We start from the raw sequence: 18,353 nt of genomic DNA on the forward strand, positions 1-18,353 counted from the left end.
ACCCGGAGGGAACAGGTCACATCGGGGCAGCCGTCGAGCTGATTCCTCAGAACCAGCCCCGGAAAGCCCTGGTACACCTGCATCCTCCATGCAGCACCCATCCCCACCAGCCCCATACCGGCGTTACTGTCCACCGGCATGAAAAACTGATAAGAACAGATACTACACTTGATCTTAGCCAAAAGGCCGAGAAGCGATAACCGTGAAAGGGGCGGGCCCAACAAGGTGCCCTTCATGGGCACTATCACTGCTTGCTGTCAGGGAGGCTGCCAGACAATTTTCCATGCACACTCTGGGCTGGGGGGCAGTCAACCACCAGTACACACAGCAGAACCTAAACCCATACCATTATTGCTAAGCAGCAAGACAGGGGCCCATTGCACTCCCACGGGGCCTTTTTAAATGCAATCCATAACCCGGATTTGCCAGGAACCCTTCTTACTCCTCCTACTTGCATGTGACACTGGGCTTAGGATCTGCATAGGAAACACACACACAAGCACACACCTACCTTTGTTGCCTGCAGATGCCTCCTTGGCTGTCCCCAAACGGTATCAAACCAACACCCACGGGAAGCTGTAAGCATAGAGGACATGCCTGCACCCCATTGGACTTACCTGTGTGGGTTAAACCCGGGTTATTTGACAACCTATGGCGGTGATGGTTCTGCTCAGGCAGAGCAGTGCTGATGCTCCTCATAAAGCTGTCGCTGCTGTGAAGGTTCTAGGTGACATCACAAATCCCTATGGTTACATACACAACAAAGCTGGGTTGTTGTTGTTTACACTCTGCAAGGCCTGTGGAAGTGAGTGACATCATAGCACTGTAGTTCTGAGGGTTCTAGATGGATGCAACAATCTCCTGTTGCTTCTATGAAGGCCATAATAGACGACATCACCAAACAGCTCCATAGTCACATACACAGCAAAGGAGAGATGTTGTTTACACCTAGTGATGTCAGTGGTATTGAGTGACATCACAGCACAGTGCTAAGGCTCCTGGGCCTGGACACAGCAGCGGCTGCAATATCTCAACGGAGAATACGTTTATATATATGTGTGTGTGTGCGCGTATATATATATATATATATATATATATATATATATATATATATATTTCTCCGCCGAAATCACTTTTAAACCCATTTCCACCTTTTTTTCCCTTCTCTTCCTCTTACTTTTTTTTCACGTTTTTTTACGTTTTTCTCCTTTTCGCCTCTTTTCTGGGCGTATTATTCTTCTTTTTCTTCTTTTTTTTCGTCTAATGCATACCCCATCAGTGCAGCAATGCTTATTCAATACCGCCAGCAGATGGAGACACTGGGGGATAATTTTCTAAGGATTTATACTGATTTTTCCTGTCTGAATTTGTCGCACAGAAAGTTGCAGGCCAAATATGTGTGACATTTCTGCGACTTTAGCTTCTAGAGCATTTTTACAACATTTTACATAGGTGCTGAATACATAAAAAGCGACTGTTCAGCGACAGACAAGTCGCATCGGCTGAAAGTAGGCCAGAATGTCAGTCCATGTTGGAGCAGGTTTAGATACAGTCTAAAGTATAGATCTCAAAGTCTGTGCACAGAATTTAGCAAGGGCCTCGCACCTTCTGATGCATCAGGTAGGTGCACAATAGCATAGCCTAACCCTCTGTACTTTGGTCTATATTGATGCGGGACATAGATAGCCAGCTGATGACCAATCCATTAGTGCAATGGATGGCTGGACGCATTTGTCTTTGCCTTTGCAATACCACAGAAGCAATGCATGGTCAATGTACAGCAATGACACACCTGTGTGAACAGCCAGGAGACCCCCCCCCCCCCATGTTATGTTACATAGTTACATAGTTAGTACGGTCGAAAAAAGACATATGTCCATCAAGTTCAACCAGGGAATTAAGGGGTAGGGGTGTGGCGCGATATTGGGAAAGGGATGAGATTTTATATTTCTTCATAAGCATTAATCTTATTTTGTCAATTAGGAACATTCAGCACCCACCCGCTATCAAGGCAGCTGCCTATCATGTCATGCCCTACCTGCACAGGTGTGCTGGCTACTCAAATGATCCAATTAAGGAGGCCATTTAGTCAGCAGCAGCAGAAGTCCTGTGCCTGGACGCTCCAACAGCGGCCAGACACAAGCAGAAGCAGAAGCAGCAGAAGCAGCAGCAGCACCACCTTTTGTTTTTTGGCTGCAGCAGCAGCAAGGCCCACAGGGCTGGCTAGCTGGCTAGCCAGCAAGCAGGTAGCAATGAAAGTAGGAATCTTTCTTTTTAACCCTGTAAGGGGGTGGTGCACTGTACCCGAAGATACTGCCATATCGGGTCAATGCATAGGGCGACGGAAGCAAGCTTCGAAATCGGCCCCCGTTCTCAAAAATCCATTTAATATATGGTCCCCAGATAGGGGACGTATCAGATATTAAACTGATAAGAACAGATACTACACTTGATCTTAGCCAAAAAGCCGAGAAGCGATAACCGTGAAAGGGGCGGGCCCAACAAGGTGCCCTTCATGGGCACTATCACTGCTTGCTGTCAGGGAGGCTGCCAGACAATTTTCCATGCACACTCTGGGCTGGGGGGCAGTCAACCACCAGTACACACAGCAGAACCTAAACCCATACCATTATTGCTAAGCAGCAAGACAGGGGCCCATTGCACTCCCACGGGGCCTTTTTAAATGCAATCCATAACCCGGATTTGCCAGGAACCCTTCTTACTCCTCCTACTTGCATGTGACACTGGGCTTAGGATCTGCATAGGAAACACACACACAAGCACACACCTACCTTTGTTGCCTGCAGATGCCTCCTTGGCTGTCCCCAAACGGTATCAAACCAACACCCACGGGAAGCTGTAAGCATAGAGGACATGCCTGCACCCCATTGGACTTACCTGTGTGTGTTAAACCCGGGTTATTTGACAACCTATGGCGGTGATGGTTCTGCTCAGGCAGAGCAGTGCTGATGCTCCTCATAAAGCTGTCGCTGCTGTGAAGGTTCTAGGTGACATCACAAATCCCTATGGTTACATACACAACAAAGCTGGGTTGTTGTTGTTTACACTCTGCAAGGCCTGTGGAAGTGAGTGACATCATAGCACTGTAGTTCTGAGGGTTCTAGATGGATGCAACAATCTCCTGTTGCTTCTATGAAGGCCATAATAGACGACATCACCAAACAGCTCCATAGTCACATACACAGCAAAGGAGAGATGTTGTTTACACCTAGTGATGTCAGTGGTATTGAGTGACATCACAGCACAGTGCTAAGGCTCCTGGGCCTGGACACAGCAGCGGCTGCAATATCTCAACGGAGAATACGTTTATATATATGTGTGTGTGTGCGCGTATATATATATATATATATATATATATATATATATATATATATATATATTTCTCCGCCGAAATCACTTTTAAACCCATTTCCACCTTTTTTTCCCTTCTCTTCCTCTTACTTTTTTTTCACGTTTTTTTACGTTTTTCTCCTTTTCGCCTCTTTTCTGGGCGTATTATTCTTCTTTTTCTTCTTTTTTTTCGTCTAATGCATACCCCATCAGTGCAGCAATGCTTATTCAATACCGCCAGCAGATGGAGACACTGGGGGATAATTTTCTAAGGATTTATACTGATTTTTCCTGTCTGAATTTGTCGCACAGAAAGTTGCAGGCCAAATATGTGTGACATTTCTGCGACTTTAGCTTCTAGAGCATTTTTACAACATTATACATAGGTGCTGAATACATAAAAAGCGACTGTTCAGCGACAGACAAGTCGCATCGGCTGAAAGTAGGCCAGAATGTCAGTCCATGTTGGAGCAGGTTTAGATACAGTCTAAAGTATAGATCTCAAAGTCTGTGCACAGAATTTAGCAAGGGCCTCGCACCTTCTGATGCATCAGGTAGGTGCACAATAGCATAGCCTAACCCTCTGTACTTTGGTCTATATTGATGCGGGACATAGACAGCCAGCTGATGACCAATCCATTAGTGCAATGGATGGCTGGAAGCATTTGTCTTTGCCTTTGCAATACCACAGAAGCAATGCATGGTCAATGTACAGCAATGACACACCTGTGTGAACAGCCAGGAGACCCCCCCCCCCCCCCATGTTATGTTACATAGTTACATAGTTAGTACGGTCGAAAAAAGACATATGTCCATCAAGTTCAACCAGGGAATTAAGGGGTAGGGGTGTGGCGCGATATTGGGGAAGGGATGAGATTTTATATTTCTTCATAAGCATTAATCTTATTTTGTCAATTAGGAACATTCAGCACCCACCCGCTATCAAGGCAGCTGCCTATCATGTCATGCCCTACCTGCACAGGTGTGCTGGCTACTCAAATGATCCAATTAAGGAGGCCATTTAGTCAGCAGCAGCAGAAGTCCTGTGCCTGGACGCTCCAACAGCGGCCAGACACAAGCAGAAGCAGCAGAAGCAGCAGCAGCACCACCTTTTGTTTTTTGGCTGCAGCAGCAGCAAGGCCCACAGGGCTGGCTAGCTGGCTAGCCAGCAAGCAGGTAGCAATGAAAGTAGGAATCTTTCTTTTTAACCCTGTAAGGGGGTGGTGCACTGTACCCGAAGATACTGCCATATCGGGTCAATGCATAGGGCGACGGAAGCAAGCTTCGAAATCGGCCCCCGTTCTCAAAAATCCATTTAATATATGGTCCCCAGATAGGGGACGTATCAGATATTAAACTGATAAGAACAGATACTACACTTGATCTTAGCCAAAAGGCCGAGAAGCGATAACCGTGAAAGGGGCGGGCCCAACAAGGTGCCCTTCATGGGCACTATCACTGCTTGCTGTCAGGGAGGCTGCCAGACAATTTTCCATGCACACTCTGGGCTGGGGGGCAGTCAACCACCAGTACACACAGCAGAACCTAAACCCATACCATTATTGCTAAGCAGCAAGACAGGGGCCCATTGCACTCCCACGGGGCCTTTTTAAATGCAATCCATAACCCGGATTTGCCAGGAACCCTTCTTACTCCTCCTACTTGCATGTGACACTGGGCTTAGGATCTGCATAGGAAACACACACACAAGCACACACCTACCTTTGTTGCCTGCAGATGCCTCCTTGGCTGTCCCCAAACGGTATCAAACCAACACCCACGGGAAGCTGTAAGCATAGAGGACATGCCTGCACCCCATTGGACTTACCTGTGTGGGTTAAACCCGGGTTATTTGACAACCTATGGCGGTGATGGTTCTGCTCAGGCAGAGCAGTGCTGATGCTCCTCATAAAGCTGTCGCTGCTGTGAAGGTTCTAGGTGACATCACAAATCCCTATGGTTACATACACAACAAAGCTGGGTTGTTGTTGTTTACACTCTGCAAGGCCTGTGGAAGTGAGTGACATCATAGCACTGTAGTTCTGAGGGTTCTAGATGGATGCAACAATCTCCTGTTGCTTCTATGAAGGCCATAATAGACGACATCACCAAACAGCTCCATAGTCACATACACAGCAAAGGAGAGATGTTGTTTACACCTAGTGATGTCAGTGGTATTGAGTGACATCACAGCACAGTGCTAAGGCTCCTGGGCCTGGACACAGCAGCGGCTGCAATATCTCAACGGAGAATACGTTTATATATATGTGTGTGTGTGCGCGTATATATATATATATATATATATATATATATTTCTCCGCCGAAATCACTTTTAAACCCATTTCCACCTTTTTTTCCCTTCTCTTCCTCTTACTTTTTTTTCACGTTTTTTTACGTTTTTCTCCTTTTCGCCTCTTTTCTGGGCGTATTATTCTTCTTTTTCTTCTTTTTTTTCGTCTAATGCATACCCCATCAGTGCAGCAATGCTTATTCAATACCGCCAGCAGATGGAGACACTGGGGGATAATTTTCTAAGGATTTATACTGATTTTTCCTGTCTGAATTTGTCGCACAGAAAGTTGCAGGCCAAATATGTGTGACATTTCTGCGACTTTAGCTTCTAGAGCATTTTTACAACATTATACATAGGTGCTGAATACATAAAAAGCGACTGTTCAGCGACAGACAAGTCGCATCGGCTGAAAGTAGGCCAGAATGTCAGTCCATGTTGGAGCAGGTTTAGATACAGTCTAAAGTATAGATCTCAAAGTCTGTGCACAGAATTTAGCAAGGGCCTCGCACCTTCTGATGCATCAGGTAGGTGCACAATAGCATAGCCTAACCCTCTGTACTTTGGTCTATATTGATGCGGGACATAGACAGCCAGCTGATGACCAATCCATTAGTGCAATGGATGGCTGGAAGCATTTGTCTTTGCCTTTGCAATACCACAGAAGCAATGCATGGTCAATGTACAGCAATGACACACCTGTGTGAACAGCCAGGAGACCCCCCCCCCCCCCCCATGTTATGTTACATAGTTACATAGTTAGTACGGTCGAAAAAAGACATATGTCCATCAAGTTCAACCAGGGAATTAAGGGGTAGGGGTGTGGCGCGATATTGGGGAAGGGATGAGATTTTATATTTCTTCATAAGCATTAATCTTATTTTGTCAATTAGGAACATTCAGCACCCACCCGCTATCAAGGCAGCTGCCTATCATGTCATGCCCTACCTGCACAGGTGTGCTGGCTACTCAAATGATCCAATTAAGGAGGCCATTTAGTCAGCAGCAGCAGAAGTCCTGTGCCTGGACGCTCCAACAGCGGCCAGACACAAGCAGAAGCAGAAGCAGCAGAAGCAGCAGCAGCACCACCTTTTGTTTTTTGGCTGCAGCAGCAGCAAGGCCCACAGGGCTGGCTAGCTGGCTAGCCAGCAAGCAGGTAGCAATGAAAGTAGGAATCTTTCTTTTTAACCCTGTAAGGGGGTGGTGCACTGTACCCGAAGATACTGCCATATCGGGTCAATGCATAGGGCGACGGAAGCAAGCTTCGAAATCGGCCCCCGTTCTCAAAAATCCATTTAATATATGGTCCCCAGATAGGGGACGTATCAGATATTAAACTGATAAGAACAGATACTACACTTGATCTTAGCCAAAAGGCCGAGAAGCGATAATCGTGAAAGGGGCGGGCCCAACAAGGTGCCCTTCATGGGCACTATCACTGCTTGCTGTCAGGGAGGCTGCCAGACAATTTTCCATGCACACTCTGGGCTGGGGGGCAGTCAACCACCAGTACACACAGCAGAACCTAAACCCATACCATTATTGCTAAGCAGCAAGACAGGGGCCCATTGCACTCCCACGGGGCCTTTTTAAATGCAATCCATAACCCGGATTTGCCAGGAACCCTTCTTACTCCTCCTACTTGCATGTGACACTGGGCTTAGGATCTGCATAGGAAACACACACACAAGCACACACCTACCTTTGTTGCCTGCAGATGCCTCCTTGGCTGTCCCCAAACGGTATCAAACCAACACCCACGGGAAGCTGTAAGCATAGAGGACATGCCTGCACCCCATTGGACTTACCTGTGTGGGTTAAACCCGGGTTATTTGACAACCTATGGCGGTGATGGTTCTGCTCAGGCAGAGCAGTGCTGATGCTCCTCATAAAGCTGTCGCTGCTGTGAAGGTTCTAGGTGACATCACAAATCCCTATGGTTACATACACAACAAAGCTGGGTTGTTGTTGTTTACACTCTGCAAGGCCTGTGGAAGTGAGTGACATCATAGCACTGTAGTTCTGAGGGTTCTAGATGGATGCAACAATCTCCTGTTGCTTCTATGAAGGCCATAATAGACGACATCACCAAACAGCTCCATAGTCACATACACAGCAAAGGAGAGATGTTGTTTACACCTAGTGATGTCAGTGGTATTGAGTGACATCACAGCACAGTGCTAAGGCTCCTGGGCCTGGACACAGCAGCGGCTGCAATATCTCAACGGAGAATACGTTTATATATATGTGTGTGTGTGCGCGTATATATATATATATATATATATATATATATTTTTTTTTTTTTTCTCCGCCGAAATCACTTTTAAACCCATTTCCACCTTTTTTTCCCTTCTCTTCCTCTTACTTTTTTTTCACGTTTTTTTACGTTTTTCTCCTTTTCGCCTCTTTTCTGGGCGTATTATTCTTCTTTTTCTTCTTTTTTTTCGTCTAATGCATACCCCATCAGTGCAGCAATGCTTATTCAATACCGCCAGCAGATGGAGACACTGGGGGATAATTTTCTAAGGATTTATACTGATTTTTCCTGTCTGAATTTGTCGCACAGAAAGTTGCAGGCCAAATATGTGTGACATTTCTGCGACTTTAGCTTCTAGAGCATTTTTACAACATTATACATAGGTGCTGAATACATAAAAAGCGACTGTTCAGCGACAGACAAGTCGCATCGGCTGAAAGTAGGCCAGAATGTCAGTCCATGTTGGAGCAGGTTTAGATACAGTCTAAAGTATAGATCTCAAAGTCTGTGCACAGAATTTAGCAAGGGCCTCGCACCTTCTGATGCATCAGGTAGGTGCACAATAGCATAGCCTAACCCTCTGTACTTTGGTCTATATTGATGCGGGACATAGACAGCCAGCTGATGACCAATCCATTAGTGCAATGGATGGCTGGAAGCATTTGTCTTTGCCTTTGCAATAACACAGAAGCAATGCATGGTCAATGTACAGCAATGACACACCTGTGTGAACAGCCAGGAGACCCCCCCCCCCCCATGTTATGTTACATAGTTACATAGTTAGTACGGTCGAAAAAAGACATATGTCCATCAAGTTCAACCAGGGAATTAAGGGGTAGGGGTGTGGCGCGATATTGGGGAAGGGATGAGATTTTATATTTCTTCATAAGCATTAATCTTATTTTGTCAATTAGGAACATTCAGCACCCACCCGCTATCAAGGCAGCTGCCTATCATGTCATGCCCTACCTGCACAGGTGTGCTGGCTACTCAAATGATCCAATTAAGGAGGCCATTTAGTCAGCAGCAGCAGAAGTCCTGTGCCTGGACGCTCCAACAGCGGCCAGACACAAGCAGAAGCAGAAGCAGCAGAAGCAGCAGCAGCACCACCTTTTGTTTTTTGGCTGCAGCAGCAGCAAGGCCCACAGGGCTGGCTAGCTGGCTAGCCAGCAAGCAGGTAGCAATGAAAGTAGGAATCTTTCTTTTTAACCCTGTAAGGGGGTGGTGCACTGTACCCGAAGATACTGCCATATCGGGTCAATGCATAGGGCGACGGAAGCAAGCTTCGAAATCGGCCCCCGTTCTCAAAAATCCATTTAATATATGGTCCCCAGATAGGGGACGTATCAGATATTAAACTGATAAGAACAGATACTACACTTGATCTTAGCCAAAAGGCCGAGAAGCGATAACCGTGAAAGGGGCGGGCCCAACAAGGTGCCCTTCATGGGCACTATCACTGCTTGCTGTCAGGGAGGCTGCCAGACAATTTTCCATGCACACTCTGGGCTGGGGGGCAGTCAACCACCAGTACACACAGCAGAACCTAAACCCATACCATTATTGCTAAGCAGCAAGACAGGGGCCCATTGCACTCCCACGGGGCCTTTTTAAATGCAATCCATAACCCGGATTTGCCAGGAACCCTTCTTACTCCTCCTACTTGCATGTGACACTGGGCTTAGGATCTGCATAGGAAACACACACACAAGCACACACCTACCTTTGTTGCCTGCAGATGCCTCCTTGGCTGTCCCCAAACGGTATCAAACCAACACCCACGGGAAGCTGTAAGCATAGAGGACATGCCTGCACCCCATTGGACTTACCTGTGTGGGTTAAACCCGGGTTATTTGACAACCTATGGCGGTGATGGTTCTGCTCAGGCAGAGCAGTGCTGATGCTCCTCATAAAGCTGTCGCTGCTGTGAAGGTTCTAGGTGACATCACAAATCCCTATGGTTACATACACAACAAAGCTGGGTTGTTGTTGTTTACACTCTGCAAGGCCTGTGGAAGTGAGTGACATCATAGCACTGTAGTTCTGAGGGTTCTAGATGGATGCAACAATCTCCTGTTGCTTCTATGAAGGCCATAATAGACGACATCACCAAACAGCTCCATAGTCACATACACAGCAAAGGAGAGATGTTGTTTACACCTAGTGATGTCAGTGGTATTGAGTGACATCACAGCACAGTGCTAAGGCTCCTGGGCCTGGACACAGCAGCGGCTGCAATATCTCAACGGAGAATACGTTTATATATATGTGTGTGTGTGCGCGTATATATATATATATATATATATATATATATATATATATATATATTTCTCCGCCGAAATCACTTTTAAACCCATTTCCACCTTTTTTTCCCTTCTCTTCCTCTTACTTTTTTTTCACGTTTTTTTACGTTTTTCTCCTTTTCGCCTCTTTTCTGGGCGTATTATTCTTCTTTTTCTTCTTTTTTTTCGTCTAATGCATACCCCATCAGTGCAGCAATGCTTATTCAATACCGCCAGCAGATGGAGACACTGGGGGATAATTTTCTAAGGATTTATACTGATTTTTCCTGTCTGAATTTGTCGCACAGAAAGTTGCAGGCCAAATATGTGTGACATTTCTGCGACTTTAGCTTCTAGAGCATTTTTACAACATTATACATAGGTGCTGAATACATAAAAAGCGACTGTTCAGCGACAGACAAGTCGCATCGGCTGAAAGTAGGCCAGAATGTCAGTCCATGTTGGAGCAGGTTTAGATACAGTCTAAAGTATAGATCTCAAAGTCTGTGCACAGAATTTAGCAAGGGCCTCGCACCTTCTGATGCATCAGGTAGGTGCACAATAGCATAGCCTAACCCTCTGTACTTTGGTCTATATTGATGCGGGACATAGACAGCCAGCTGATGACCAATCCATTAGTGCAATGGATGGCTGGAAGCATTTGTCTTTGCCTTTGCAATACCACAGAAGCAATGCATGGTCAATGTACAGCAATGACACACCTGTGTGAACAGCCAGGAGACCCCCCCCCCCCCCATGTTATGTTACATAGTTACATAGTTAGTACGGTCGAAAAAAGACATATGTCCATCAAGTTCAACCAGGGAATTAAGGGGTAGGGGTGTGGCGCGATATTGGGGAAGGGATGAGATTTTATATTTCTTCATAAGCATTAATCTTATTTTGTCAATTAGGAACATTCAGCACCCACCCGCTATCAAGGCAGCTGCCTATCATGTCATGCCCTACCTGCACAGGTGTGCTGGCTACTCAAATGATCCAATTAAGGAGGCCATTTAGTCAGCAGCAGCAGAAGTCCTGTGCCTGGACGCTCCAACAGCGGCCAGACACAAGCAGAAGCAGAAGCAGCAGAAGCAGCAGCAGCACCACCTTTTGTTTTTTGGCTGCAGCAGCAGCAAGGCCCACAGGGCTGGCTAGCTGGCTAGCCAGCAAGCAGGTAGCAATGAAAGTAGGAATCTTTCTTTTTAACCCTGTAAGGGGGTGGTGCACTGTAACCGAAGATACTGCCATATCGGGTCAATGCATAGGGCGACGGAAGCAAGCTTCGAAATCGGCCCCGTTCTCAAAAATCCATTTAATATATGGTCCCCAGATAGGGGACGTATCAGATATTAAACTGATAAGAACAGATACTACACTTGATCTTAGCCAAAAGGCCGAGAAGCGATAACCGTGAAAGGGGCGGGCCCAACAAGGTGCCCTTCATGGGCACTATCACTGCTTGCTGTCAGGGAGGCTGCCAGACAATTTTCCATGCACACTCTGGGCTGGGGGCAGTCAACCACCAGTACACACAGCAGAACCTAAACCCATACCATTATTGCTAAGCAGCAAGACAGGGGCCCATTGCACTCCCACGGGGCCTTTTTAAATGCAATCCATAACCCGGATTTGCCAGGAACCCTTCTTACTCCTCCTACTTGCATGTGACACTGGGCTTAGGATCTGCATAGGAAACACACACACAAGCACACACCTACCTTTGTTGCCTGCAGATGCCTCCTTGGCTGTCCCCAAACGGTATCAAACCAACACCCACGGGAAGCTGTAAGCATAGAGGACATGCCTGCACCCCATTGGACTTACCTGTGTGGGTTAAACCCGGGTTATTTGACAACCTATGGCGGTGATGGTTCTGCTCAGGCAGAAGCAGTGCTGATGCTCCTCATAAAGCTGTCGCTGCTGTGAAGGTTCTAGGTGACATCACAAATCCCTATGGTTACATACACAACAAAGCTGGGTTGTTGTTGTTTACACTCTGCAAGGCCTGTGGAAGTGAGTGACATCATAGCACTGTAGTTCTGAGGGTTCTAGATGGATGCAACAATCTCCTGTTGCTTCTATGAAGGCCATAATAGACGACATCACCAAACAGCTCCATAGTCACATACACAGCAAAGGAGAGATGTTGTTTACACCTAGTGATGTCAGTGGTATTGAGTGACATCACAGCACAGTGCTAAGGCTCCTGGGCCTGGACACAGCAGCGGCTGCAATATCTCAACGGAGAATACGTTTATATATATGTGTGTGTGTGCGCGTATATATATATATATATATATATATATATATATATATATATATATATTTCTCCGCCGAAATCACTTTTAAACCATTTCCACCTTTTTTTCCCTTCTCTTCCTCTTACTTTTTTTTCACGTTTTTTTACGTTTTTCTCCTTTTCGCCTCTTTTCTGGGCGTATTATTCTTCTTTTTCTTCTTTTTTTTCGTCTAATGCATACCCCATCAGTGCAGCAATGCTTATTCAATACCGCCAGCAGATGGAGACACTGGGGGATAATTTTCTAAGGATTTATACTGATTTTTTGATTTTTCCTGTCTGAATTTGTCGCACAGAAAGTTGCAGGCCAAATATGTGTGACATTTCTGCGACTTTAGCTTCTAGAGCATTTTTACAACATTATACATAGGTGCTGAATACATAAAAAGCGACTGTTCAGCGACAGACAAGTCGCATCGGCTGAAAGTAGGCCAGAATGTCAGTCCATGTTGGAGCAGGTTTAGATACAGTCTAAAGTATAGATCTCAAAGTCTGTGCACAGAATTTAGCAAGGGCCTCGCACCTTCTGATGCATCAGGTAGGTGCACAATAGCATAGCCTAACCCTCTGTACTTTGGTCTATATTGATGCGGGACATAGACAGCCAGCTGATGACCAATCCATTAGTGCAATGGATGGCTGGAAGCATTTGTCTTTGCCTTTGCAATAACACAGAAGCAATGCATGGTCAATGTACAGCAATGACACACCTGTGTGAACAGCCAGGAGACCCCCCCCCTCCATGTTATGTTACATAGTTACATAGTTAGTACGGTCGAAAAAAGACATATGTCCATCAAGTTCAACCAGGGAATTAAGGGGTAGGGGTGTGGCGCGATATTGGGGAAGGGATGAGATTTTATATTTCTTCATAAGCATTAATCTTATTTTGTCAATTAGGAACATTCAGCACCCACCCGCTATCAAGGCAGCTGCCTATCATGTCATGCCCTACCTGCACAAGGTGTGCTGGCTACTCAAATGATCCAATTAAGGAGGCCATTTAGTCAGCAGCAGCAGAAGTCCTGTGCCTGGACGCTCCAACAGCGGCAGACACAAGCAGAAGCAGAAGCAGCAGCAGCACCACCTTTTGTTTTTTGGCTGCAGCAGCAGCAAGGCCCACAGGGCTGGCTAGCTGGCTAGCCAGCAAGCAGGTAGCAATGAAAGTAGGAATCTTTCTTTTTAACCCTGTAAGGGGGTGGTGCACTGTACCCCGAAGATACTGCCATATCGGGTCAATGCATAGGGCGACGGAAGCAAGCTTCGAAATCGGCCCCCGTTCTCAAAAATCCATTTAATATATGGTCCCCAGATAGGGGACGTATCAGATATTAAACTGATAAGAACAGATACTACACTTGATCTTAGCCAAAAGGCCGAGAAGCGATAACCGTGAAAGGGGCGGGCCCAACAAGGTGCCCTTCATGGGCACTATCACTGCTTGCTGTCAGGGAGGCTGCCAGACAATTTTCCATGCACACTCTGGGCTGGGGGGCAGTCAACCACCAGTACACACAGCAGAACCTAAACCCATACCATTATTGCTAAGCAGCAAGACAGGGGCCCATTGCACTCCCACGGGGCCTTTTTAAATGCAATCCATAACCCGGATTTGCCAGGAACCCTTCTTACTCCTCCTACTTGCATGTGACACTGGGCTTAGGATCTGCATAGGAAACACACACACAAGCACACACCTACCTTTGTTGCCTGCAGATGCCTCCTTGGCTGTCCCCAAACGGTATCAAACCAACACCCACGGGAAGCTGTAAGCATAGAGGACATGCCTGCACCCCATTGGACTTACCTGTGTGGGTTAAACCCGGGTTATTTGACAACCTATGGCGGTGATGGTTCTGCTCAGGCAGAGCAGTGCTGATGCTCCTCATAAAGCTGTCGCTGCTGTGAAGGTTCTAGGTGACATCACAAATCCCTATGGTTACATACACAACAAAGCTGGGTTGTTGTTGTTTACACTCTGCAAGGCCTGTGGAAGTGAGTGACATCATAGCACTGTAGTTCTGAGGGTTCTAGATGGATGCAACAATCTCCTGTTGCTTCTATGAAGGCCATAATAGACGACATCACCAAACAGCTCCATAGTCACATACACAGCAAAGGAGAGATGTTGTTTACACCTAGTGATGTCAGTGGTATTGAGTGACATCACAGCACAGTGCTAAGGCTCCTGGGCCTGGACACAGCAGCGGCTGCAATATCTCAACGGAGAATACGTTTATATATATGTGTGTGTGTGCGCGTATATATATATATATATATATATATATATATATATATATATTTCTCCGCCGAAATCACTTTTAAACCCATTTCCACCTTTTTTTCCCTTCTCTTCCTCTTACTTTTTTTTCACGTTTTTTTACGTTTTTCTCCTTTTCGCCTCTTTTCTGGGCGTATTATTCTTCTTTTTCTTCTTTTTTTTCGTCTAATGCATACCCCATCAGTGCAGCAATGCTTATTCAATACCGCCAGCAGATGGAGACACTGGGGGATAATTTTCTAAGGATTTATACTGATTTTTCCTGTCTGAATTTGTCGCACAGAAAGTTGCAGGCCAAATATGTGTGACATTTCTGCGACTTTAGCTTCTAGAGCATTTTTACAACATTATACATAGGTGCTGAATACATAAAAAGCGACTGTTCAGCGACAGACAAGTCGCATCGGCTGAAAGTAGGCCAGAATGTCAGTCCATGTTGGAGCAGGTTTAGATACAGTCTAAAGTATAGATCTCAAAGTCTGTGCACAGAATTTAGCAAGGGCCTCGCACCTTCTGATGCATCAGGTAGGTGCACAATAGCATAGCCTAACCCTCTGTACTTTGGTCTATATTGATGCGGGACATAGACAGCCAGCTGATGACCAATCCATTAGTGCAATGGATGGCTGGAAGCATTTGTCTTTGCCTTTGCAATACCACAGAAGCAATGCATGGTCAATGTACAGCAATGACACACCTGTGTGAACAGCCAGGAGACCCCCCCCCCCCCCCATGTTATGTTACATAGTTACATAGTTAGTACGGTCGAAAAAAGACATATGTCCATCAAGTTCAACCAGGGAATTAAGGGGTAGGGGTGTGGCGCGATATTGGGGAAGGGATGAGATTTTATATTTCTTCATAAGCATTAATCTTATTTTGTCAATTAGGAACATTCAGCACCCACCCGCTATCAAGGCAGCTGCCTATCATGTCATGCCCTACCTGCACAGGTGTGCTGGCTACTCAAATGATCCAATTAAGGAGGCCATTTAGTCAGCAGCAGCAGAAGTCCTGTGCCTGGACGCTCCAACAGCGGCCAGACACAAGCAGAAGCAGAAGCAGCAGAAGCAGCAGCAGCACCACCTTTTGTTTTTTGGCTGCAGCAGCAGCAAGGCCCACAGGGCTGGCTAGCTGGCTAGCCAGCAAGCAGGTAGCAATGAAAGTAGGAATCTTTCTTTTTAACCCTGTAAGGGGGTGGTGCACTGTACCCGAAGATACTGCCATATCGGGTCAATGCATAGGGCGACGGAAGCAAGCTTCGAAATCGGCCCCCGTTCTCAAAAATCCATTTAATATATGGTCCCCAGATAGGGGACGTATCAGATATTAAACTGATAAGAACAGATACTACACTTGATCTTAGCCAAAAGGCCGAGAAGCGATAACCGTGAAAGGGGCGGGCCCAACAAGGTGCCCTTCATGGGCACTATCACTGCTTGCTGTCAGGGAGGCTGCCAGACAATTTTCCATGCACACTCTGGGCTGGGGGGCAGTCAACCACCAGTACACACAGCAGAACCTAAACCCATACCATTATTGCTAAGCAGCAAGACAGGGGCCCATTGCACTCCCACGGGGCCTTTTTAAATGCAATCCATAACCCGGATTTGCCAGGAACCCTTCTTACTCCTCCTACTTGCATGTGACACTGGGCTTAGGATCTGCATAGGAAACACACACACAAGCACACACCTACCTTTGTTGCCTGCAGATGCCTCCTTGGCTGTCCCCAAACGGTATCAAACCAACACCCACGGGAAGCTGTAAGCATAGAGGACATGCCTGCACCCCATTGGACTTACCTGTGTGGGTTAAACCCGGGTTATTTGACAACCTATGGCGGTGATGGTTCTGCTCAGGCAGAGCAGTGCTGATGCTCCTCATAAAGCTGTCGCTGCTGTGAAGGTTCTAGGTGACATCACAAATCCCTATGGTTACATACACAACAAAGCTGGGTTGTTGTTGTTTACACTCTGCAAGGCCTGTGGAAGTGAGTGACATCATAGCACTGTAGTTCTGAGGGTTCTAGATGGATGCAACAATCTCCTGTTGCTTCTATGAAGGCCATAATAGACGACATCACCAAACAGCTCCATAGTCACATACACAGCAAAGGAGAGATGTTGTTTACACCTAGTGATGTCAGTGGTATTGAGTGACATCACAGCACAGTGCTAAGGCTCCTGGGCCTGGACACAGCAGCGGCTGCAATATCTCAATGGAGAATACGTTTATATATATGTGTGTGTGTGCGCGTATATATATATATATATATATATATATATATATATATATATTTCTCCGCCGAAATCACTTTTAAACCCATTTCCACCTTTTTTTCCCTTCTCTTCCTCTTACTTTTTTTTCACGTTTTTTTACGTTTTTCTCCTTTTCGCCTCTTTTCTGGGCGTATTATTCTTCTTTTTCTTCTTTTTTTTCGTCTAATGCATACCCCATCAGTGCAGCAATGCTTATTCAATACCGCCAGCAGATGGAGACACTGGGGGATAATTTTCTAAGGATTTATACTGATTTTTCCTGTCTGAATTTGTCGCACAGAAAGTTGCAGGCCAAATATGTGTGACATTTCTGCGACTTTAGCTTCTAGAGCATTTTTACAACATTATACATAGGTGCTGAATACATAAAAAGCGACTGTTCAGCGACAGACAAGTCGCATCGGCTGAAAGTAGGCCAGAATGTCAGTCCATGTTGGAGCAGGTTTAGATACAGTCTAAAGTATAGATCTCAAAGTCTGTGCACAGAATTTAGCAAGGGCCTCGCACCTTCTGATGCATCAGGTAGGTGCACAATAGCATAGCCTAACCCTCTGTACTTTGGTCTATATTGATGCGGGACATAGACAGCCAGCTGATGACCAATCCATTAGTGCAATGGATGGCTGGAAGCATTTGTCTTTGCCTTTGCAATACCACAGAAGCAATGCATGGTCAATGTACAGCAATGACACACCTGTGTGAACAGCCAGGAGACCCCCCCCCCCCCCATGTTATGTTACATAGTTACATAGTTAGTACGGTCGAAAAAAGACATATGTCCATCAAGTTCAACCAGGGAATTAAGGGGTAGGGGTGTGGCGCGATATTGGGGAAGGGATGAGATTTTATATTTCTTCATAAGCATTAATCTTATTTTGTCAATTAGGAACATTCAGCACCCACCCGCTATCAAGGCAGCTGCCTATCATGTCATGCCCTACCTGCACAGGTGTGCTGGCTACTCAAATGATCCAATTAAGGAGGCCATTTAGTCAGCAGCAGCAGAAGTCCTGTGCCTGGACGCTCCAACAGCGGCCAGACACAAGCAGAAGCAGAAGCAGCAGAAGCAGCAGCAGCACCACCTTTTGTTTTTTGGCTGCAGCAGCAGCAAGGCCCACAGGGCTGGCTAGCTGGCTAGCCAGCAAGCAGGTAGCAATGAAAGTAGGAATCTTTCTTTTTAACCCTGTAAGGGGGTGGTGCACTGTACCCGAAGATACTGCCATATCGGGTCAATGCATAGGGCGACGGAAGCAAGCTTCGAAATCGGCCCCCGTTCTCAAAAATCCATTTAATATATGGTCCCCAGAT

The 18,353-nt window shown here is 46.2% G+C and overlaps 8 non-coding genes and 1 pseudogene across 8 annotated transcripts; all 9 read right to left on the bottom strand.

Moving 5' to 3' along the window:
- Window positions 1-10: 10 nt before the first annotated feature.
- LOC130349748 (U2 spliceosomal RNA) lies at window positions 11-198 on the bottom strand. Its single transcript, XR_008887012.1, has one exon. It is a non-coding gene; the product is annotated as a U2 spliceosomal RNA (small nuclear RNA).
- A 2,090-nt stretch (window positions 199-2,288) lies between these two features.
- LOC130349779 (U2 spliceosomal RNA) lies at window positions 2,289-2,479 on the bottom strand. Its single transcript, XR_008887036.1, has one exon. It is a non-coding gene; the product is annotated as a U2 spliceosomal RNA (small nuclear RNA).
- Window positions 2,480-4,569: 2,090 nt separating this feature from the next.
- LOC130349772 (U2 spliceosomal RNA) lies at window positions 4,570-4,760 on the bottom strand. The gene has a single exon (XR_008887030.1). It is a non-coding gene; the product is annotated as a U2 spliceosomal RNA (small nuclear RNA).
- Window positions 4,761-6,839: 2,079 nt separating this feature from the next.
- LOC130349773 (U2 spliceosomal RNA) lies at window positions 6,840-7,030 on the bottom strand. Its single transcript, XR_008887031.1, has one exon. It is a non-coding gene; the product is annotated as a U2 spliceosomal RNA (small nuclear RNA).
- A 2,087-nt stretch (window positions 7,031-9,117) lies between these two features.
- On the bottom strand, window positions 9,118-9,308 carry LOC130349775 (U2 spliceosomal RNA). Its single transcript, XR_008887032.1, has one exon. It is a non-coding gene; the product is annotated as a U2 spliceosomal RNA (small nuclear RNA).
- Window positions 9,309-11,399: 2,091 nt separating this feature from the next.
- LOC130349783 (U2 spliceosomal RNA) lies at window positions 11,400-11,589 on the bottom strand. Its single transcript, XR_008887039.1, has one exon. It is a non-coding gene; the product is annotated as a U2 spliceosomal RNA (small nuclear RNA).
- A 2,089-nt stretch (window positions 11,590-13,678) lies between these two features.
- LOC130349781 (U2 spliceosomal RNA) lies at window positions 13,679-13,870 on the bottom strand. The gene has a single exon (XR_008887037.1). It is a non-coding gene; the product is annotated as a U2 spliceosomal RNA (small nuclear RNA).
- Window positions 13,871-15,958: 2,088 nt separating this feature from the next.
- On the bottom strand, window positions 15,959-16,149 carry LOC130349776 (U2 spliceosomal RNA). Its single transcript, XR_008887033.1, has one exon. It is a non-coding gene; the product is annotated as a U2 spliceosomal RNA (small nuclear RNA).
- Window positions 16,150-18,236: 2,087 nt separating this feature from the next.
- LOC130349750 (U2 spliceosomal RNA) lies at window positions 18,237-18,353 on the bottom strand (annotated as a pseudogene; the record flags this gene model as incomplete).

This window comes from Hyla sarda, unplaced genomic scaffold (assembly GCF_029499605.1).
Source record: "Hyla sarda isolate aHylSar1 unplaced genomic scaffold, aHylSar1.hap1 scaffold_923, whole genome shotgun sequence".
NCBI classification, from domain to species: domain Eukaryota; kingdom Metazoa; phylum Chordata; class Amphibia; order Anura; family Hylidae; genus Hyla; species Hyla sarda.